Source organism: Balearica regulorum, chromosome Z, assembly GCF_011004875.1.
Source record: "Balearica regulorum gibbericeps isolate bBalReg1 chromosome Z, bBalReg1.pri, whole genome shotgun sequence".
In the NCBI taxonomy this organism is placed as follows: Eukaryota; Metazoa; Chordata; class Aves; order Gruiformes; family Gruidae; genus Balearica; species Balearica regulorum.
Window position 1 is genome coordinate 37,733,749 of NC_046220.1, and position 23,280 is coordinate 37,757,028.

The 23,280-nt window shown below is 42.7% G+C and overlaps 2 long non-coding RNA genes across 3 annotated transcripts in view; one reads left to right on the forward strand and one right to left on the reverse strand.

The window, feature by feature from the left end:
- Positions 1-17,079: 17,079 nt before the first annotated feature.
- The window catches only part of LOC142599521 (uncharacterized), a 137,741-nt gene continuing 131,540 nt past the window's right edge, over positions 17,080-23,280 (forward strand). Inside the window, exon 1 of the long non-coding RNA XR_012833082.1 lies at positions 17,080-17,221. This is a non-coding gene — a long non-coding RNA (uncharacterized LOC142599521). The remainder of the gene's footprint in view (positions 17,222-23,280) is intronic.
- LOC142599522 (uncharacterized) overlaps positions 18,941-23,280 on the reverse strand; it is a 40,781-nt gene continuing 36,441 nt past the window's right edge. For both annotated transcript variants that reach the window (XR_012833083.1, XR_012833085.1), the window contains 2 exons: positions 20,277-20,398; positions 18,941-19,067 (listed from right to left, as the gene is read on the reverse strand). This is a non-coding gene — a long non-coding RNA (uncharacterized LOC142599522). The remainder of the gene's footprint in view (positions 19,068-20,276; positions 20,399-23,280) is intronic.

Here is a 23,280-nt window from a genome sequence, read left to right on the forward strand (position 1 = left end):
GGTGGTAAGAAGAGTGCAGTGCTGTGATGTGGTAAGAACCTCCAGTTTTCACTTGTATCTCTAGAAGCACGATGAAATTATTCTACTTCATTTGGGTACTGGGAACCTGACAGACTCATTAGAAGAGTTCAAAACTCACTCAGAACCACATTTCTGCGCAATTGACTCGAATAGTTGGTAATGTAAAAAAAAGCAAGCAAAAGGCCACAAAAATGCTCACATAACCTATGACAAATGGCTACATAATTATTATCAGTTCCATGCCCTTCATTTTGTGTGTAACTGAAGATACATGTGCTACCTGTTGGTTTTACCTCTTTTACTCCCTACGTCCTCTGAGTCACATGAATTACTAGTTATTAAGTTGTCAAAACACCTTTTTAAAAATTGAGACTATTTTTAGAACTAGTTATGATTTTTCAAATGGCATGATAGGCATTTTTCAGCACAGCTTACAGTAAGAGACTCTGTCTAACTATATATAGGCCTTTGGCAAGTGTTTAAACCAGCAAACATAATCTGCAAAAGGTCTGAGTAGGAAGAAACATTCCAAGAAGCCTTGCTTAGAGCTAACAGTTTTAGAGGATTCAGGAAAGCTTTTGACAACAGGAAGTGGATTTGTAAGTCAAGTCTTATTTCCTCCACCATATAGGACAGGGACATCAAAGTAAGTCTCCACAGGAAAATCACATGGTTGATGTTAGAAGGAAAGTCTATCTTTTATCTATAGCTCTTTTCCTATGAGCTCCTTTCTTTTAGCTTTCATAGAAGGATTCAGTCAGCAGCATCACGCAGCATCCCACTGATTTCTCATAGAAAGCCAAATTGTGTTAGTTTGCAAAAGTCTTTACTGAAAGCATTTACCCTGTGGTCTTTCTTCAAAGCTATGGGAGATACTTCAACTCTTCCTTGCCATGAACTGTCCGGCCATTCTGCTCCATCACCAGGTACAGATTGGGTCAGCACTTTGATTTCTATCATTTGAGCTCTACAGCTCCAGCCCCACGCTGCGAACTCACGGAGTAGAATGTCTGACCAGCGGTTCTTGCCATGGTTTGATGCCAAATGGCTTTGCCTTTCCCTCTATTTGTTTTCAGTAAGTGTTTTGTGGTTTTTTGTTCATTTGCGGGAGGGAACAATGAGATTTTATGCCTAGTGAAGATAATTTCACAAGCTGTATGCCTTCATGGCAGGAAAGTTAAGAGCTCTCTGAAGGACACAACAAGCATGGTACATACTGGCTTAAAATATTGGATGCTCAGTTCCCATACAGCTAGAACAACAGCATCTACTGCTAGGTTACAGCCATGAAGGCAGTATTGCAAGAAAGACCTACGAACTTACATAGCAGTACAGGAAACCTCAGTCACTAACTGAACATCTTTGCCAAGTGATTTGTTAGCAAGCCTTAGCATCCCTGATGGGACAAGGAAGAGGTGGGGAGCTACCCATTGGCAAGGCTCCTTCCTTCCCAAGGTACCTGTCATTGTGACAAGGTGTCAAACCCAAGTTACACATTCCCTGAATGCCTGAACTTGGACACCAAGCAAGGTTATTCCCTGCTAGAGCCCCTGACCTGGTGACTATTGAGATAGCTGCCCAGAGTAATGGCCCTCCAGCTCCTCTCTGATGGTGGATCCAGGCATCAGCACCCCACTGCCCTTCACAGCTGTCTAGTGTGGTCCCCAGACTGGATTTTTTAAGAACAATATACTTGCGCCTCATAGTGTATGTGGGGCTTGGCTACTTGCCATAATTTCTGGGGGAAAAAAAAAAGACAATTCTGAATTTGTTATATTATTTTTAATATTGTGAATGAGGCACAATTTTCATCCAATTATATTTCTGTTATAAAAGTCAAAGTGGGAAAGTCAAAGTGCTCCCCCTTTCCCTTATCCTGGTAAATATTTATTATGCCTTAATAAATGTCAAGCCTGTGAAATGGAGTGAGATCAGGAGGCTTTTATTTCAAATATGTTTTAAGAGCTGCTGATTTCCCATTCTTGCTAAAAATCTCTCTCTTTAGCAATTGTATTTGGACCGATTCTGCAAGCATATAAGCACAACTGTAATGTGCAAACAAGGAGCTCCATCTTGTGCAGTACAGTGATCAATCCCACTGCTTGCTGGACTGCAGCCTTATTTTGTAGGTCAACAGCTCCACTTCAGAGACCTGTTTTTACTGCAGATTTCTCACGGGCACAACACACATGGGTTTCCTGTGCATGCCAGATGTGCACCCTATTAGAAGGGCAAATCCTACTTCTTTTTGTTTTTCCAGCCTATCTGTGCACAACTTAATTCTCACAGGTAACAGGCAGGCATATGCATTAAAAGAGAAAATCAGCTAGTGCTTAAAAAGTTCTCTGAAGATATTAATAAATAAATCATAACTAATATTTATGTGGAATGCAAATAGCTATAGCACTCAGGCTCCTTTCTCAGGTAAACACAAACTTTAGCTCTACACAATGTTCCTGAATTGTATTTTCATTGGGAATGGAGAGCTCCAAATTCTCTGCAGAGCAGGCCTTTCAGCAGCTAGTCTGAATTGCACAGGAATCGTTCTGCTGAGTGAGTTTTAAAAGAGTACAAGGTGCTGTTGAGATAAGCATCTGAACTTTCTGGTGATTCTTTGAAACCTATCCAAACTTCTTGAGATTATGAAACTAGACTGAAAATAGAGTAGCTACACAGTTTTTTGTGAGTTGTTTCTGTTTCTTCCTGCTTCAGGCAAAACCAGAAAACCCATGAAAACAACAATTATCTCAGGCAAGCCTGCCAAGTTTTCTGTTTTTCCCAGGAGCTTGCTGCTTTTTGTCCCTTTATATGGGTCTAGTGGAAACCCCAGCTACACGCTGCTGCTTCTAATGACAGGCTTTACAATTGGCATGGGAGGGCAGATGCAGCCATGATTCCACATGTGATCAGATAATGATTTCTGCACTCTGGAAAACAGCAATACATCACCACAACAGTCAAAGAGTTGCTGTCAGGTTCAAATTGGTCAAATTAATAAGAAACAGAACTTTTTATTTAGGGGATGTGAACCTGATTACTTTAGGGGATGTGAACCTGATTACTTTATGATTCTGTGAATACTATGCTTTTCTAAGCAAGTTTTCTTGTTTGAGTGGTTTCTTAATACTTTTGACTCCTGCGTCTCTGTGGGAAATATCTACACGGATTATTAAAATAGGAAAATTGACTTCCCTCCATATGAGGATAAGCAATTCCAAGCCAGGGAAGACAAAGGTCAACATAAAGGCAGCACAGACCATCTGGGGACACAGTCCTTGTGCTTTTAAAAACATAATTAAATAAAGAGCCTCTCATCTCAATGCTCTTTTCACTTCCAACCACAGATGAGGTAAAACAAAAGGCAGATAACTGTTGTTTAGTTTTGCTGCTGCTTCTTCATCTTAAGTGACTGTTTGAGATGGTCAGCTGACCAAACTAGTGTTAATGTTTTACCTCTGGTCAACCTGGGAAAGCCAATGCCCTGAGATTTTAATGTTGTCTGTTTGCTTTTAACTAGTGCTTGACTGAGGCTGAGAAGCCTAGAGATGTGTAAAATACTGTATTTCTGTGCCATGTGTCCTAAGAACACCATGTGTCTTTTTGAAAATCAGTAGAGTTTGACCTGACTGTTACCACGTCTGTGCAGAAACCAGGACTTCCCTTTCCCCAACCAGCCATTTTCTCTCTGAGTGCAAGATTGTGTTTGTGGCCAGGCTTGTGGTAAGATAAACCTGCTTTAGCAGGGGGGTTGGACTAAATGATCTCCAGCGGTCCCTTCCAACCCCTGCTGTTCTGTGATTCTGTGACTTGGGGTAATGATCTAGACACTTTGTCTTCTTTGGATGAGTATTTAAGGCTAGATTCACTCTAGCTCAACTAAATTGCTGATTTTCCTAAATTCTTGACTCTCACTTGAGCTTTTACTGCCCTTGGTAACATCACATCCATATCCAACGTTGTTGCAATGTGACCACTTGTTGCAGCAATGAAACTGCTGTTCACGTCTGTGCTGTTAGGTCTTACTCATAATACTAAGAAATAATACCAAAACCAGACTATCCTACAGCAGTCTGGAGAACGACAGCCAAAAAAATTTCTGGTATAGAAGAAGTGGCCTGTCAGGGAGGCACTCAGGAGTCAACTTTCTTAAGTAATAAATTCGGAACATGCATGCTAGGTTGTGGGTGTACAACCAAATGTAGCTTAGCAGATGGTTTAATAATTGAGCAGGTTGGTTACAATATAATTGCTTCAAGTTCCCTCTTTAAAATCAAGGTGAAAATGTTTTGATTCACAGCTGGTGCGTGCATGATGATGGCAACAAGCAGTAAGTCATTAAGCTACAGATACTTGGTTGTATTGATTGCCTGCGTCCTACTGCTCAGAGCCTGCGTGGAGGTGCAGTGAGATAGGGGAGTGAGTTTGCAGTGTCCTAGGTGGGTGCTCTGTACTGTTTCCCAGCTGCACATATATAGTGACCACCATGCCTGAATTTGTCAGAGTGCAGAGAAGTACTTCACACAAAGGCATATTTACCGCACCTTAATAGTATCTGTAAGCGATCCCAGAAGAGACTTGCTAAAAAAATTCAGTCTAGTATACTTAACATCGCTTCGCTTAGGAAAGGCTTCATACACTAAAGTAGCGACAACCTGCCGTTTGGAAAAGAGGGTAAATAAATATCATGTGCATTTGAACAATCTGAAAAAAACCCCATATGATCATAGTTGATATTAAGCATCATCCATAGGCAGTGTCTCAGTGAGATGCGTATGATATAGCTGCATTAATACTGATTCTTTTCTTGCGTTATGAGCAAAGCACATCATATGCACATATTCAGACCTCATCTCCAGTCAGGTTATTATCCTTAGGTTTTGATTGTGGATAAGAATGGCCAAACTCTTACCATTTTAATTTGTACTATGTATTCTCCTCTGTTCATCCCACATATAGTGCAAAAATAGCTGAAATATCAGATTTTAATGTGCATTTGTACCAACTCTCCCAGAAATTACTGAGCTTTTGTTCAAGATTACTTTGTCACTAATGAATATAAAATTGCATTGGAACATGGGAATACACAAGCATAGTCCCAGGTAGTGCAGAATGGTGTGGCTTTGAAAGGGTACAATATGATCCTTCTTCAGGAAAATGAGCTGAGCATGAAATCATATGTAGACTTCAACCATCTCCCTTCTGCCTCTTTCTTTGGAGTTTGTCTCTCATCACTTAACCTTGTAGTGATTCTGCATTCTCCAAGTGCAAGGACTGCATTTTTATCCAGTCATACCTCCAGGTTAAGGAAAGGGAATATTTATTCTACATGCTCACATCCATTTTAATATTTGTAAAGGATAACAACAATCTTTCTCTGAATTAATATTTTTAAATCTACCAAAGTACAAGCCTATTAAGTAGCTTCCCACAAATGAGGATGGCAAGCAGACAGATAGGCAGTTACCCCAGAGGAGGCTTGTCCTCAGTGTTACCAACATCTGCTCCTTTCCTAGAAAACAACCCACATACAACAAGAGCTCTAGCTCACCTGCCTGTGCTCACCAAGATCAACACAAATTCAGATGAGCAGGAACTCCTACATTTAAATACATAACCTTTAACTGTGAGCTAACTCATATCAGCAACCCAAATGCAGGTTTGGGAGACCCAGCTCTAGCAAAAAAAAAAAAAAAAAAGAAATCATCCTTCTCATTTCTACATTTCAGAAGCCCACATTCAGTATGATCTGCTCCACTACTCTGTGCAGCAATATTCACTTTAACACATATGCTATACTGGTGCTTTTCCTGAAGACCCACCTGATTCTTGTGAAATTATCATCAGAGGCAATTAACACATCCTGATAGCTGCCTGCACAGTGTGTTGGTTGTAGAGACTGAATTATCCATTCATCCTAGAAAGGGTCTTGCTGGGAGAGACCAAGGAGCAGTGACAAGGCAGCATGCAACAGCATGGAGTGTCAACCTGTTGTGCATCTTCTGTGGGCAGAGAGACTCCAGTCTCCACGATATTCAGTCCAGGGATTTTCAAGTACATTCAATGTACATTCAGATGAATACGGAATTAAAAATATTATGAAGATATGCCCATTAAGACTTTGTTTGAAGAGTCAATTTATTTTTTTTCTGAGAAGAATTCAAAGTCTACCATTCAACATAATGTCTCTTAAAAAGCATTAAGAAGGGTCTACCACAAAATATGCTGTCTACTAATACACACTGTGCCCCATTGCACTTAAGTATTGGATGTTTGCTCTTTGAGCATCAACTCAGTATGTCAAAGTCTTATTGTTCCCCAAATGTATTTTTCCTTTATTGAGTACATCTGTATTATTGATGTTTTTTATATATTTTGATAATACTGCCTCTGTGGTCAAGGGAGGTATTTATGTACTCCCACAGCACAGTGAGCAGCTTCCCAATGAATCACTTTCGTCCCTTCCTTTGAAATGCCAAAGAATGATTATGACAGCACTGGGAAGGTGATGAATTCAATTTATCCTTCCTGTTCAAGGCTGCACAGTAAATCGTGTTACAGTTAGTCACCATAGTGGGGAGCTGGTAAGCACGTGAGGATTTTATGCAATTACTACCTCTCTTTCATTGTACTTCATATCCTCTGAATGTCAGTATACTGTCTTTTCAAAAGAATTCAAGCCTTTTTAAAATACTTCCATCACTTCCTCTTCTTTTCACCCTGACGAAATTACTTTGCACTGATCATTTGTGTTTAGCATAGATTACACAGGCCCATATTATGAGAGGGTTTCTAATTAACCATGCTGTTACATTGTACAGCTTTATATTACTTCAAAAGATCCTTTTGTGCAGCATCATTACCTGTAAATCTCTGCAAAATAATCACTAAAAGATTTTAGTCTGTCATAGCATGGAAGGGGAACTCTTAATTTTTTAACAATCATGTTGGTATTTAACCTAAATATGAAGTAGGCAAGTCAAGCAGCTGAGATAACGCTTAGTAGAAATTGTTTCAAAGACAAGCAATTTCTACATTGCTTTTTAATTAATTGCATTTTCTTTAGGCTATCCCTTCCTATAGTCCTGTAACAATTTGTCCTGGTTTTCGACTAGGATAGAGTTAATTATCACAAGAAGCTGGGAGGACACACAGCCAGGACAGCTGATTGAAACTAGCGAAAGGGATGTTTGATACCATATGACATCATGCTCAGTATATAAGGGGAGGGAGCTGACTGGGGAGGAGGTGTCACTGCTTAGTGGGTGGAGAGCAGGGTTGGGGGGACCCGGGACTGGGCATCGTGTTCCAGGCAGTGAGCAAATTGCACCGTGTATCACCCACTTTGTATATTCTTTTCTAAGTACTACTGTTGTTATTTTTCTCTCCCTTTGCTGTCCCAGTAAACTGTCCTTATCCCAACCCATGAGTTTTACCCTTTTCTTCCGATTCTTCCCCCAGGAGGGGGGAGAAGTGAGCGAGTGGCCATGTGGTGCTCAGCTGCCGGCTGGGGCTAAACCATGACAGCCCTTTTTGGCACCAAATGTGGGGCACAAAGGGTTGAGATAACGACAGATCTGATCAGAGCATGTTAAAATAAATTTGTCATATGCATTTATTGTATTAGTTAAATAGTCACTGGTCACAATGGTATTTTGTTTGTTCACATGGCTGTGTTACGTAAATCCTCACTTGCTGTATGTGTTCCCTCTGCCTCTGGGAGAGGGGTCAGAATTCTCATTTTGCTGCACTGTGTAATATTGTCTTATGATATGATCACATCACTGGCCATGAGGTTAAGCTGGGGTGTGGCATTGCTGTCATGCCTGTACCTTGGATGACATCTCTCAGAATTTATTAATAATCACACCCAATCTATAGGAAAGATGGTGGGACACTTTCTCCCACTCTTTCACCTCCCCTTTTCCCTTTTGGCTGGTTACAGAAGCTTTTGAGAATTTTGAATACCCTTGGGATGTCCAGGCCAGCAACCTCCTATAGCTATGTCTCCTGAATGTGTTTCAGGTCTTGTTTAGGGTTACAAAAAATGGTTTTAAGAATACCACCCAGAGATCTGCTCTGAGGCTGGATAGTCATGGGTGGCATGGCATGTGGGAGAACATGGGCAGGTATCTAGAGAACTTCTCACACACAATGGTTTGGAACTTCACTCCCGAACAACTACAGGACCCTGACAAAGTGATAGAATATTTGAAAGGAAAATGTTGTGGCTGTTCCCAAGAGGCACAACTTACTGCACTGTGCTGGGCCCTGGCCAGAACCTACCAGACACTTCTCGAAAGTAGGCAGCACCCTCAGGGGGAGGAGAGGGAAAATAGCGACAGGCACTGTGGCTACTCCAACTCCAGCGACAGGCACTGTGGCTACTCAAACCCCGATGACTGGCACTGCAGCTGAACCAAAAAAAACAACCTGTGCTGATATCAGTCACCCCTGTATAGAAGAAGAAATACACAAAAAAATCAGTTTGCTTAGTAAGGGATGATGATGAACCAGGACCATCACGAGAACAGGAGGAAGAGGCAGAACCAGAGGTGATCACCTGATCCCTGTCCCTGAGTGAGCTGTGAGATAAATAAAAGGATTTCAGCCACTGTCCAGGTGAGCAAATCATCACCTGGCTACTCTGATGCTGGGATAGTGGGGCCAGTAGCCTGGAATCAGAAGGCAGGGAAGCCAAGCAGCTGGGATCCCTGTCTAGGGAAGGGGTCATTGACAAGGAGATTGGGAAAAAGACACAAGCCCTCAGCCTCTGGAGGTGACTTCTGTCAGGCCTGAGGGAAAGGTATCCCTTCAGTGAAGATGGTGTATGTCAGCCAGGCAAATGTACCAGCATGATGAGAGGTATCCAGTACATGAGGGAACTGGCCGTGCAGGAGATGGTTTATTATGACCCGGACAACACGCAGTTACCCACAGATCCAGATGAAGTCCAATGCACACAACCCATGTGGTGGAAGTTTGTAAGGAGCGCATCATTGTCGTACACCAACTCATTGGCAGTAATGGACTGGGAAGGCGAAGAGGCACTGACAGTGGATGAAGTGGCTGGCCGACTCTGGCAATACAAAGAAAGTCTTTCTTCCTCCCTCATCTCAGCTGTGGAGAAACTGCCCCAGAAGGTCCAGCAACTCAAAGAGAGTACGTCCTATTCCCAACCTGTATGGAGCTATTAGGAGTAAGTGTTCCCCTGCTCAACAGAGAGGATATAGAGGGTACACACCATGAGGCACCCTGTGGTTCTACCTGTATGATCACATAGAGGACATAAGGAAGTGGGATGGAAAAGCCACCTTGACTCCAGAGGCATGAGTACGTGAGATGCAAGGAAAAACAATCACAAAAGGGGATTCTTCCAGGAAAAATGCCACTCCAGTTTCCAGCAGGCAGTTTGCCAGAGCGAGTGGAGGGCTTGATCACACTTAGGAGCTTCTTGAAGGGACTTCTAAGTCATTTTTACAAGAAGTGAGTAATTAATACAGACCGTGAAAGTGAGGCCTCATGATCCTTCTGGCTTTTTGGGTTATAAGCATGTGGATCAGGCTGCTCAGATTGAAGTTGCTCAGGTGGTTCTGGACCGGCAACATAAGGGTGAATTATTTATAGTTCGGTGGGCCCATGACACCTCTGGCCATCAAGGAAGAGATGCAACGTATAGATGGGCTCATGATTGAGGGGTAGATTTAACCATGGGCACTATCGCACGGGTTATCTGTGAATGTGAAGCATGTGCTGCAATTAAACCCTCTCTGCTATGGAGGACAATGGCTGAAATATAAATACAGAGAGGCCTGGAAGACTGATTTTATCACACTCCCACAAACCCACCAAGGCAAGCGCCATGTGCTTACAATGGTGAAAGCAGCCACAGATGGCTCGAAACATATCCCATGCCACCGCCTGGAACACTATTCTGGGTCTTGAAAAGCAAGTCTTGTGGTGACACGGCACCCCAGAAAGAACTGAGTCAGACAAGACTCATTTCCGAAACAACCTCACAGACAGCTGGGCCAAAGAGTGTGGCACTGAGTGGGTGTATCGCATCCCCTGTTGTGCACGAGCCTCTGGGAAAATCGAACAATACAATGGACTGCTAAAGACTACACTGAGAGCAATGGGTGGTGGGACCCTCAAACATGGGGATACACATTTAGCAAAGGTCAGCTGGTTAGTTCAAACTAGGGGGTCTACCAACAGAGCTGGCCCTGCCCGATCAAAACTTCTACGTACTGTAGAAGGGGATAAAGTTCCTGTAGTGCACATGAAGACTATGTTGAGGAAGACGGTCTGGGTTATCCCTGCTTTGGGCAAAGGCAAACCCATCCATGGGATTGCTTTTGCTCAGGGACATGGGTGCACTTGGTGGGTGATGCAGAAGGATGGGGAAGTCTGATGTGTACCTCAAGGGGATCTGATTTTGGGTGAGAATAGCCAATAAATTAAATTCTATGAAGTCAATTGCTAAATAACCCTGCCATTCCATGTCATCACTACTTCAATTGCTATAGGCTGTATCAATGATATTACAGTAAGAATCACCCAAATTAATGAAGAATTACTTTGATGACACTGAGCAAGGTGCAGCAATGATGGAACTAGAACTGGTTTCAGCAACCGTGCCCAGCAACTTCCTTGAAATCAACATCTTCAACGCACATACTGTGGGCATGGGGCCACGCCAGACACACCAGCCACAAGCTCTGGATGCAGCGTGCAAGAATCCAGCAGCACACATGATTGTGCCTGCCCTGAGAGACTGTTATGACAGATGGAGCCCAAAGTCATGTTCTAAATGAACTCAATGAACATTTTAGAGGGATGGCCTGTAGAGTAAGGGAATGGGGGGTGTGTGGGGTGGGTGTGGCGGGGTGTGTGTGTGTGTGTGTCTCAAAGAGAGGAAAAGTGGTGGTGATTAATTGGACACTGTAGGATCTGGGCATGATGTAGATGGTATAGAATAAGGGGTGGGCGATGTCCTGGTTTTCAGCTAGGATAATTTTCACAAGAAGCTGGGAGGGGACACAGCCAGGACAGCTGACCCAAACTTGGCAAAGCGATATTCAATACCATATGACATCATGCTCAGTATATAAGTGGGGGGGGAGCTGGCTGGGGAGGAGAGGTCACTGCTGAGGGATGGGCTAGGCATCAGGTTTCAGGGCAGTGAGCAAATTGCATTGTGTATCACCTGCTTTGTATATTCCTTTATTAATATTGTTGTCTTCCTTTTCTGTCCTAGTAAACTGCCCTTATCCCAACCCATGTGTTTTACCTTTTTCTTCCAATTCTCATTCCCATCACATGGGGGGATTGGGGAGGAGTGAGTGAGCGGCCACATGGTGCTTAGCTGCAGGCTGGGTCTAAACCACGACACAATTCCAGGTAGTAACACTTTCAAAGTGATGTGCTAGGATGCAAGCTCCAACTTGTAGTTTCCGGAACAACCCAGAAACCATGAATGTCAGCATTCATGAGTAATTGTGAACCAACTGACATTGGGTATTGTGTCAAGTCTAAGACAAGGACAGTTGCCTCAGCTCCTATTTAGTAAAAATATTAATGATGACAATGATGATGTCAATGAAGAAGAAGAAGAAGAAAATGATGATGATGATGATGATGATTGATGATGATGCCTAGTGATCTAGAGTAGTAAATTCACAATTGAAATCCAAAACAGGCAGCAGGCTAATAAATCAAATTACATTGCAGAGAATTAAATGCCAGCAGCATAGCACAGCTCAGTGCAGATGAACAGGAAGCAGTGACCATTGATTTGGGATATACCGCAGGGATTCCTACATGAACTTTCTACTTTTGCAGCTGTGCTACCAATTAAAGTTCAACTGAGGAGAAGATACAGCACAGTGACCTTTTGCAGATGTGAAACATGCTGTGAGTGGTAATAAAGACTGAGGATAAGAGATCGTTATGGCAAATTGCTGAATTGAATGACATTGCATCACATTCATAATCCAAATATATATTGTGGAGGCAGAGTGCCAGAAGAAGATACTAATCCAAACCAGAAAACTCAATTTTGTAGTAAACACTTAGAAGATCTAAAAAAAGGAACTATAGAGGTCTATGACTTATTAGTGAACCTTTGAGGTAGACGAAGTCACATTACTGAAAGCTACGTAACATGTGCATGTTATTAATGATCAGTATTAAATACAAGGTGAGAAAAAAGCAGCTCAGTGAACCAAAGTTGATCGCTGAGCCAAGTTCACATATCAATATCCACACATACTTAAGTGGTCACTCAGACTCACATTTTTACCTCAGTGTTTTCCCTTAATACTGAAATATTAGTTATGTGCTGAAATCACTTCTTTAAGTTTATATTCAGTTTAAAAACTGGAATCACATATGTGCCAATATTGTATGTGCCTATAATCTGTATGGAATGTATGTGTTCAAAGTTGTCATGGTTTTACCCCAGCCAGCAGCTGAGCCCCATGCAGCCACTCGCTCACTCCTCCCAGCAGGATGGGGGAGACAATCGGAAGAGTGAGTGAGAAAACTCATGGGTTGAGATAAAGACAGTTTAATAAATAAACCAAAAGCCATGTGTGCAAGCAAAGCAAAACAAGGAATTCATTCACCACTTCCCATCAGCAGGCAGGTGTTCAGCCTTGAGTTGATGGACTGTGACCTGGGGATGAGTCCATGTGGGAGCAGAACACCCCAAAGCATCTGTGGTGGTGAATAAGTCCACATCAGAGCAGGTATATCTTGAAGCATTTGTGGCCATGGTTATGTCTGTGCCACAGCAGGTACACCTCTGGAGGGATCGTGGCCCAAGGATAAGTCCACACTGGAAAAGGTACACCTCAAAGCATCTGTAGCTGTGGATAAGTCCATTTGCAGCAGGCACACCTTGAAGCATCAGTGGCTGTGCATGAGGTCATGCCGAAGCACCTCAAAGCACATGGCCATGGATGAGCCAATGACAGAGCATGTTTATTTCTAGGGGTGGATAATGTCCTGGTTTCAGCTGAGATAATTTTCTTCATAGTAGCTACTATGGGGCTATGTTTTGGATTTGTGCTGAAAACAGTGTTGATAATATAGCGATGTTTTTGTTATGTAGGCATGTTTTTGCTACTGCTGAGCAGTGCTTACACAGAGCCAAGGCCTTTTCTGCTTCTCACCTCGCCCCACCAGTGGGATGGCTGGGGGTGCACAAGGTGTTGGGAGGGGACACAGCTGGGACAGCTACCCCAACTGACCAAAGGGATATTCCATACCATATGATGTTATGCTCAGCATATAAGGGGCTTGAGGAAGAGGAAGAAAGGAGGGGGGGGGCAGCATTTGGAGTGATGGCGTTTGTCTTCCCAAGTAACCATTACACGTGATGGAGCCCTGCTGTCCTGGAGATGGCTGAACGCCTGCCTGCCCATGGGAAGTGGGAAATTGATTCCTTGTTTTGCTTTGCTTGTGTGCACGGCTTTTGCTTTACTTATGCAACTGTCTTATCTCAACCCATGACTTTTCTCACTTTCACTCTTCCAGTTCTCTCCCCCATCCCGCCGGGGCGGGGAGTGAGTGAGCGGCTGCAGGGGGCTTAGCTGCTGGCTGGGGCAAAACCACAACAAAAGTAGACTGAAGAAGCTATGCAATGAGCATGAGTTCTTTTGATCTGATTTTTACTGTTGTAATGCTAAAATTGCAGTCTCATTCATGTTGAAAATCGACTGTCCAAACCAGTGCATAATACCGATATTTCTTTGTTTTGCTTTTTTCCCCCCTTTTTTTCTCTTTATTATAGAAATTCATTAAGGTTTCTAAGCAATTAGGGCAAGATTAGGTACTTCTTGATGTTACACTAATTCTTGCTTAACTATAAAAATGGTAATATATACATCTGTTTGCAATGTAAGAGGTTCAGGTAGCATTCTCAATAAAGCACAAACGTTGACTTTCTCTCTTTCTGCTCAAGAACTAGGTGGGAAGTTCTGTTTGGAAAAGAAGCCATACTTTGCCTAAAGTGATGGTATCCCCTAAAGGGACCTTGTTTATTTGAATCACAAGAGCATCTGGAGACAGGAACAAGGAAGAGTATGTGTCGTGGTTTTACCCCAGCCGGCAGCTGAGTACCACGCAGCCGCTCGTTCACTCCCCCCCATCAGGATGGGAAAGAGAATTGGAAGAGTTAAAGTGAGAAAACTCGTGGGTTGAGATAAAGACAGTTTAATAGGTAAAGCAAAAGCCGCGTGCACAAGCAAGGCAAAGCAAGGAATTCATTCACCACTTCCCATGGGCAGGCAGGTGTTCAGCCATCTCCAGGAAAGCAGGGCTCTGTCACGCGTAACGGTGACTTGGAAAGACAAACGCCGTTGCTCCGAACGCCGCCGCCCCCCCCCCTCCCCCCTTCCTCCAAGCTCCTTATAAACTGAGCATGACGTCATATAGTATGGAATACCCCTTTGGTCAGTTTGGGTCACCTGTCCTGTCTGTGTCTCCTCCCAACTTCTCATCCACCCCCAGCCATCCCGCTGGCAGGGCAGTGCAAGAAGCAGAAAAGGCCTTGGCCCCGTGTAAACACTGCTCAACAATAAGTCCATAGAACAAAAACATCTCTATATTATCAATGCTGTCTCCAGCACAAATCCAAAACGTATCCCCGCACTAGCTACTATGAAGAAAAATCAATCCTCTCAGCTGAAACCAGGACAGTATGCTAGTGCCTCAGCAGGCAGGGCCACTATACAGACTTTACTGCCTAGATTTTGCCATGGGCAGCAAGGAAGTGAGGCTCCACCACTAGCTGAAGCACGCTGAAATTTTGACAAAGTGCATTCCCAGAGGCCCTATCCCAGCACGAGCAGTCATCAGCTTTGCAGTGGTTTGCAAACTTTTGCAAAAGTTATTTTAATGGTGGGAATAAGTGGAAAGGTAGGTTACAACTCCATCATCAGCTATGGTTTCTCTTATTTTTGCAGCAGTCTAAGAGAAAGCAAGAGAAGGTGTTTGTGTGCCAAGTCTCTCCGATACGATGGCATTGCAGCCTGCCCATTTCATTCCTTGCAAGGAGTTTTCTTCATTTTTTGTTGCAGTGATAACTGATGAAGAGCTGTGGCAATGATCAAACAACTTGGCTCCTTTAATGATGAAATGCAGGCTCTTTCAGATCTGAGGGCTTCTCTCAGGTACGAAATCTGTGAGTATAGCTTGCCTGTTAGAAAAATCTCTCTGGAAACAGCCTTGCCCTGTCTCCCCATTGATTTGCCTGGGAGCTCAGGCAGAGTCATGAGTCAGATAAAACACCATACTAAATGTCTTCCAACTGACTCTGGAAAGTCTAGTATGGTAAGTTAATTCCAAAATAAAGCACTTCAGATTATCCTTTGGATGTTTTTGAAAGTAAATATGTTCCTACCTGCAATCATTGGCTTCATGATAAGTGCTTTTCTGGGGCTTGATACATTGTCCTGTCTTCTCTGGCTTCACAAATAAGCTTCAGATTAATACAGCTGAGGTAAAGAAGCTAGCATATATACTTGGGTATATCTGATGTCTGAACTGTTCTAGCTGATGTACACAGTTCATATTTTCTAAGATCATGTTTGTCAAATAGTGATGTTCACAAAAATGTATGAATCCATAGTCTTACTATTTCTTTTGTAATGAACAATAAATTACTGGAGAAAAAAGTGGGGGGTTTTGATTTCTATGGAGGACCATGAATGCAAATTCTTTCTCTGAAAGTATAATAGATGTTTTCATCTTTATCTCCTTTTTTTTTTAGATCAATTTCAATGAAATTGAAAGAGAAGGACAGCTAGGAAATCATACTAGTATGATTTATACACACACACACACACACACACATATATATATATATATAAAGTCCAGCTGTGGTGTGTGTGTATATATATATATATAAAGTTCAGCTGTGGAAAAGGAGGGGACAACATTACTTGAGTTCAATTGCTAGCTTCTGTTAATGCTAAAGGTGGTTGCAACTGTGACACAAACACAATGACTGCACTATGCGGATAGAATCAGCAACCTTATGTATACTGTCAAAACACTGCTGTATTGACAACGCTCAAATATCAAGTAGAAAATCTGCTTTTGGGGTTGACATCATTCCTGAAAATATTTACACATTGATGATTTGAATGTGCACAAATCACAGGGAACAAGCTCTCTCTGCCTCAGATCCCATCAAGAGTAACCTCCACTGAGGAGAAGGAATATATTTTCAAGTTTAAAGAGTCATTACATTTTGAGTGACAGATTTCAAAGCCAGCAACGAGTCATACAAAAATTTAAGTAAAGCTTAATTGGTTAGCATTTTTTTTAAGTCTTTGTAGATGTTGGTACTCATTGGTCTCAAATTCAGTAGCTCATTTTTCATGCTTTGGAGCAAAACCTTCTTCCAGTATTGGAGTTGCATCTTAAAAGGGGCAGACTCTGTGATGTTCAGTACTGAAAGCCACAGCCCCGTGTTAAGTGCATGGCTATATAAACCTAGAGAAACAGGTTTACAATGCTCCTGGATTTTTTCTGCTTTGATCCAATTGCTATCTAAAGCAGGTTTAGTGCAACCATATATGGAGCAAGGAGCTCGTGGTGGGCTCCACAGGAAGACATTCACCTACCGTTGTTCTGTGAAGATATTGGGGCATGAATCTCCTGGATTCAATGTTGTGTTGGGTTTGTGTGGCAAGGTTTTGGTAGTGGGTGGGGGCATGGGCTATAGGGGTGGCTCCTGTGAGGAGCTTCTAGAAGCTTCCACAGTGTCTGGTAGAGCCAATGCCAGCCAGCCCCAAGATGGGCCCGCCCCTGGCCAAGGCCAAGCCAATCAGCGCCTCTGTGATAACATATTTAAGAAGGTGGGAAGTTTTTTTACATCCGGAGGGGGAAGTGCGGAGATGTAACATCAAGGTCAGTGCAGGAGGAGGGGGGAGGAGGAGGCGCTCCAGACACCGGAGCAGAGATCCCCCTGCAGCCCGTGGTGAAAACCATGGTGAAGCAGGCTGTTCCCCTGCAGCCCATGGAGGACCGATGAGGGGGTGTAGAGATTCCACCTGCAGCCCGTGGAGGACCCTACGCTGGAGCAGGTGGAGGTACCCGAGGGAGGCTGTGGCCTGTGGGAAGCCTGGGCTGAAGCAAGTCCCTGGCCGGACCGGTAGACCCGTGAAGAGGGGAGCCCACGCCAGGGCAGGTTTTGGTGGCAGGACTTGTGACCCCGTGGGAGACCCATGCTGGAACAGTTTTCTCCTAAAGGTCTGCACCCCATGGAAGAGACCACGCCGGAGCAGTTCGGGAAGGACTGTAGCCCGTGGGAGAGACTCCATTTTGGAGCAGGGGAAGGATGAGAGGAGTCCTCCCGCCGAGGACAACGAAGCGGCAGAAACAACGTGCGCTGCACTGACCGCAACCCCCATCCCCCTCCCCCCATTCCCTTCCCCCCCCCCCGCCACTGAGGGGGGGGAGGAGGTTGAAGCCGGGAGTGAAGTTGAGCCCGGGAAGGGGGGAGGGGTGGGGGAGGTGTTTTAAGGCTTGATGTTACTTGTTTTTTTTTTCATTGCTCTATTCTGTTTAGTAATAAATTAGATGAATCCCTCTTTCTAAGTTCAGTTTTGTTTTGCTCGTGATGATAATTAGCTCTCCCTGTCCTTATCTCGACCCGAGCCTTTTGTTAACTTCTCCTCCCCATCATGCTGGGGAAGGAGTGAGTGAGCGGCCGCGTGGCGCTCAGCTGCCGGCTGGGCCTAAACCACGACAAATGTTCATTCAGTGTTATGTCCAAGCATTTTTTTGATGTCCAAGTTACTGAAGAGAGGATCTAGATCATTCCTGGGAAGGCAGGTGGGCATGGAAAATTACAGCAGGTCCAATTTCACTCAAGGCAAGGGGTCTGTAGTGAAAGGCAGCAGTATTATGGCAGGTCACCCACCTGGGTTCCCAGTTCCAATGTCAGGAAAGAGGCTGGGACAGTTCCCCCTACACCGTATTTTCTCTGATAAACAGAGATGACACACTATTGTTATTTTCCCAACTGAATTTTTCAGCATTACAGTGTTTACTGCTCCTCTTTACAAACATAACATGCAGGAAAGTAACTGAGAGGACCAATAGGGAAATTATAAGAAAAAGGTATGTTTTGAAAACTCTTCCAAGCAATATAACATGAACTTAGTATTTTTATGTTGGAAGAATTTAAGATAGACACAAAGTTTTTCCACAAAGAGGATGTTGAGTTTGGGAAAGGGTGGCTCTAGTCCTTGGTCATCACAAGAGATGCTAAATGCCTTAAGCAAATCACAGCACAGCATGTGGTTGTATAACCCAAGGGACGCCGGTATGCTGTTGCCACAAAGGCTCCACAGATCTGGGAATACATCAGACCATCTAAGGACCACTGTTGTTTCTATGGCCCTGACAATGTGGGAAGAGGCTGATAGGAGTTGACTTTGGTAGAGAATCACAAAAGCATCCTCCAAAACCAATGCTTAGAAAAAGTGTCAGATTTCTGAGTATGGTAAACAGTGATCTGGGTGGGACTGATCATCTAGGAAAGGAGCAGATGGCACTGGGGAATCCTGGCAGACACAAGATCACATGCTAATGAGTCTTTTAAAAACAAGAAGGGGACTGGGAATGGGCAGATGGAGCAGTCCAAAGACTGGGAGTAATATGGGCAAAGGGGGCTTCATTTTAATTACTAATTTTTTAATTGAGAGTATTACAAACATGAATCAGGTGGGACTGGGCAGCTGTGAAAAGACATCTGGGACAGGATAAAGGATGGCAGAGATTTGGGAAGAAAAAGAGGGGCACTGCTTTGTGAGGGCGCTTGACAGCACCACGTCGTATCTGCCCAGGTCTGGAAGCCAGCTGGGGACTTCTCTGTTTCGAAGACGCTTCGTTTATCCCCTGGGTGAGTATCCTGGGCCAAGTATAGATAGGGCCACTCAGACAATGCTTCTCTTCTGCATGTGTCACGGAGCCGTCAGTGCCATCCTCCATGCAAATGCTACGCACATGGTTTCCATGCGCTGCAGCCTCTGTAAAAAATGAGTACAGAAGCAAAGGTGAAGTTAGGATCATGTTCTCTTTATGCTTTTCAACTACTCATGTTAAAATATTGCATTCCAGATGTTATTTAAACATTTGAAAATGTTCTATTTTAACATCTTGTTTAATATTCAGTAGAAAAGACCTGTCATTATTTATATAGTACCTTTACTTCCCATGTTTATTTAGAGTTTTAAGCATTTTAAACCAAATATAGTGATCTGCTGTGTCAGCCACACTGACAGACATTAAAACTGAAACTAGTCATGTACTTAAAAAAACTGTAGGTTTGTTTTACGTGTGACTAGAGGATAATCTTCTTAAAAGACAGAAAATGAATCAGGTCAAAATATGTTGGCCATCATGGACAACAAAGGACTTTAATGTGATCTTTCATGAGTTCTTAATTGAAATATAAATGGCTCTAAAAATCAAGATGCTTGTTAATATATAGCATATTTCTGTAGAGTTACACCCTGCTGCTCATTTTAAGAGTGTATAATAAACACATTATAAAGATGGCAAATAATGTGGGGGGTTTTTTCTTAACCATATTCTTTTTCTCACTGCTCATAGTAAGTGTAAAATCAGAATAAGGTGATTTTTAGAACATCATTCTAACATGATTTCCATGAAGCAAAGTGTAGCCAGAGACTTCAGAACTCTGCAGTCGGCAGCAGTTGTGCTGCACAGGCTGATGCATCTATAGATTTTTTATAGACGTATATAGTTATGCACATACAGAAAGTAAGAGAGAGTACCCAGTTACTGTTACCTTCTGAAGGGAGCCTTATGAATCAGTTCAGACCACTTAAGCTGAAATTTTGACACGAGCAATTCCTTTTGCGCTCAAACAGTAGTGATAAACATTTTCAGCCATGCAGAGTAAAATGGTGCTGATCCTTTGACTATCAATAGATTCCTAACAGTTTATTGCAGCTAGGGACTATGCTTGTTGCTGATGCTATCACCTTTGGCGGTAATATAGCTTCTCTTTATTTAAAAAAATTTGCATTTATAACATATGCAGTAGGAAGTAGCAACTCAGTCACTGCAAGGTGACACAGAGTTTGTGTCCCAACCTGAAACTCCTTTATAAAATATTTAAGCAGTTGCACTTAAGAGGGATAAATTCTGGGCCTCCTTAATGAGAGATTTGCAAATTACTCCAGTGAGGTCACGATTTGCTCAAAACCTACCATTTGAACCATGTGGTCAAATGGATGCACTAAGTTCTCTGCTCTTCGATTTTGACTGAGTGTTGACATCTTGCTGTTCCATCACTTTCCAACCCATTAAGCTCAGGATGTTACAAAAAGGACTGAGAGCAGAAAAAGTGAGAAGTGTAAAGAAAGTTGATGTTCAGTTTTCTCTGGATTTTATAGTACATTTTGTGAAAAGGACAATGGGATCAATGCCTTCTAATAATTCCTGTTCCATCTTGACCCTTGAAAACTAAACATAAAACAACTAAGGACAGTTTTATTCACATAGATGCAGAGTACATGTGGTCCTGGAAGAACTGACACACACACGAGCTCATGGGCTCTCCAATTTCTTCTAGCTGGCTGTGGCATCCTACCTGCAACTTTGTCTTACACAAACACGTCGGGCATGGAGGATTCATGCCTAGTTAGGTCCTATGGCTTAACTGCAGTTTTCAGAAGGGGTCACAAAAATTAAAGTGGCAGCCATAATACCATCACGTGAGATGAAAGTGCATCAGCTGTTTGGCCCTGATGCTACAGGACGTACCACCGACTGCAATGGAAGTCATGTTTTTGTACAAGTCCTTCACCAATTACTCATACTATTTATGAATCTATGAATTTGTCTGGAGTCAAGGCCCAGTTACTGCAAACAAAAATGCAAATATGTCTACAACATTAAAAAAAAAAAAAAATCCTTCCCTAAGGTCACTCTTCATCAAAATGTTTAAAAAAAATCGTTTTCAAAAAATAAAAAAAAATCAAAAAAAAGGGAGCATCAGATGCCTTCTTAAAATCATACATGAAACTCTTAACAGTAGCAACAATCAACACAGATCTCTCAAATCCCACTTGGTCTTTCCTTTCATTTAGCAATTATTTTCTCTCACCAAAAAACTCCATTTTGGTTATGATCGCTCAAGTACTTCTGCATTTACCTGCAGTTCTGTGCAGATCACAACCCTCTAGCTTGCCTTTGGGATATTATGAGAGACAGTGTCAAAACTTGCACTTAGAGTCTGTCACGGTGTATTGGGTCTGGCTGAGATGGAGTAAATTTTCCCTATAGCAGCCCTCACAGCGCTGTGCTGTGCACTGGTAGCCAGCAAGGTGTTGATAACACACTGGTGTTTCAAGGTGTTGGTAACACACCGGTGTTTTGGCCGCTGCTGAGCAGTGCTGGCACAGCACCAAGGCTGGCTCTCCAACATTCCCCCTCACCAGTAGGCTGGGGGTGGGCAAGATCTTGGGAGGGGACACAGCTGGGAAAGCTGGCCCAAACTGACCAAAGGGATATTCCATACCACATGACATCTGCTCAGCAATAAAAGCTGAGAGAAAGGAGGAGGAAGGGGGAGCACCCGGTATTCACTACATTTGTCTTCTGGAGCAATCACTACGCATACTGAAGCCCTGCTTCCCAGGAAGCGGCCAGACATGGCCTGCTGATGGGAAGTAGAGAATAAATCTTTCGTTTTCCTTTGCTTCTGAGTGTGGCCTTTGCTTTTGCTTTATTAAGCTGCCTTTATCTTGACTGACAAGTTTTTTTCCGTCTTATTTTTCTCCCCTCTCTGTCCTGCTGAGGAGGGCAGTGATAGACCGGGTTGGTGGGCACCTAGCCTCCAGCCAAGTCAACCCACCACACACAGCTATAGGTTCTCACAAGCGCACAAGCCCCGTAACATATCACAATTTTGAAAATTTCATGCTATCTATTATTTATGACTTCATTATGTTATAGGTATTCCTGCGCTATTATTTGTTCCACTGCTTTTCAGAAAAAAACTTCTCTGGAAGTCTAGCCTTCAGTTTGTAAAGAACACTTTCAAATTGCCTCTTGCATTTATAAATATTAAATATGCAAAACCTGCAAGAAAATTAGTGGAAAGTTTATGGAAAACTAATAGCAAATCCTGATTTTATGGTGTTAGACTGCTCAACAATAACTCTTTCTAAGGATTAATTTCTTCAAAGCAGTCTTGTTATTTTTGTTTATATTACAGAAATTGGCTTATTAATTTTTTTTCAAGCAGAGACCAAGTTTATTTTTGCAATTACACAGCTGCCAACATAATGTTCTTTTGGTTAGGCAACTTTTTTTAGAACTGGATTTTATATGAAGCTGTTTTGGGTTTTTTCATGGTAATAGTTGTGTGTTCCTATTTTAAGCCAAATTTACTTTTCTAACCAAAGAAAGATCTCATCCATTTGAATTAGAGTCACCTCAGAGATGTTATAAGAATAAATAACATTAACTTTTATTCACAAGGAACAGCAAAATACACAGAGCAGCTACAGCAGGTAAATATGGTCTTTGGACTGCTTTTACAAAAAAATCTTTCTCTAAATAGGTGACAATACAAGGTAGATCCACATGCTATCTAGGTCACATGAGGTAAAGGGTTTGCTCAGTCATGCTCCACATCCCAAGTGAAGCAATAATGTGGAAATTCAATAAACCTTTTTTTGACAAGGCTGAGTTAATGTTGCCCTGACCAAACACAAGTGTCCCACTTTGGGGCAAAAGAATGCCTATCTCAGCAGCACTAAGCAAAAATGCATTAGGAATTAAAAACCTGTCAAGATGACATGAGAAGTTGCCTTTCATAGATAAAAAGGAAAAATGTGGGACTGATTTTATTTGGTTAAATTTCACTGGAGGAAATTCCTTTTTATTTCACTGCTCTCTGTGATTTCATAGAATCATAGAATGGTTTGGGTTGGAAGGGACCTTAAAGATCATTTGCTTTGAACCCCCTTGCCATGGGCAGGGACACCTTCCACTAGACCAGGTTGCTCAACGCCCCATCCAATTTACTTTCTAGATGAGGAGAAATTTACATGGACTCCAGTGAGAGTCTTTGTCTGATTTAAGTCACCTAGGGGCTTCACAGTGTATTTGCCTGATTTTTCCATCTTCTTCTCCCTTCCTCCATTCTATTACTATATTTCTTCTACAGTATAATGTCATGCACCAATAGCAATACAGTAATCA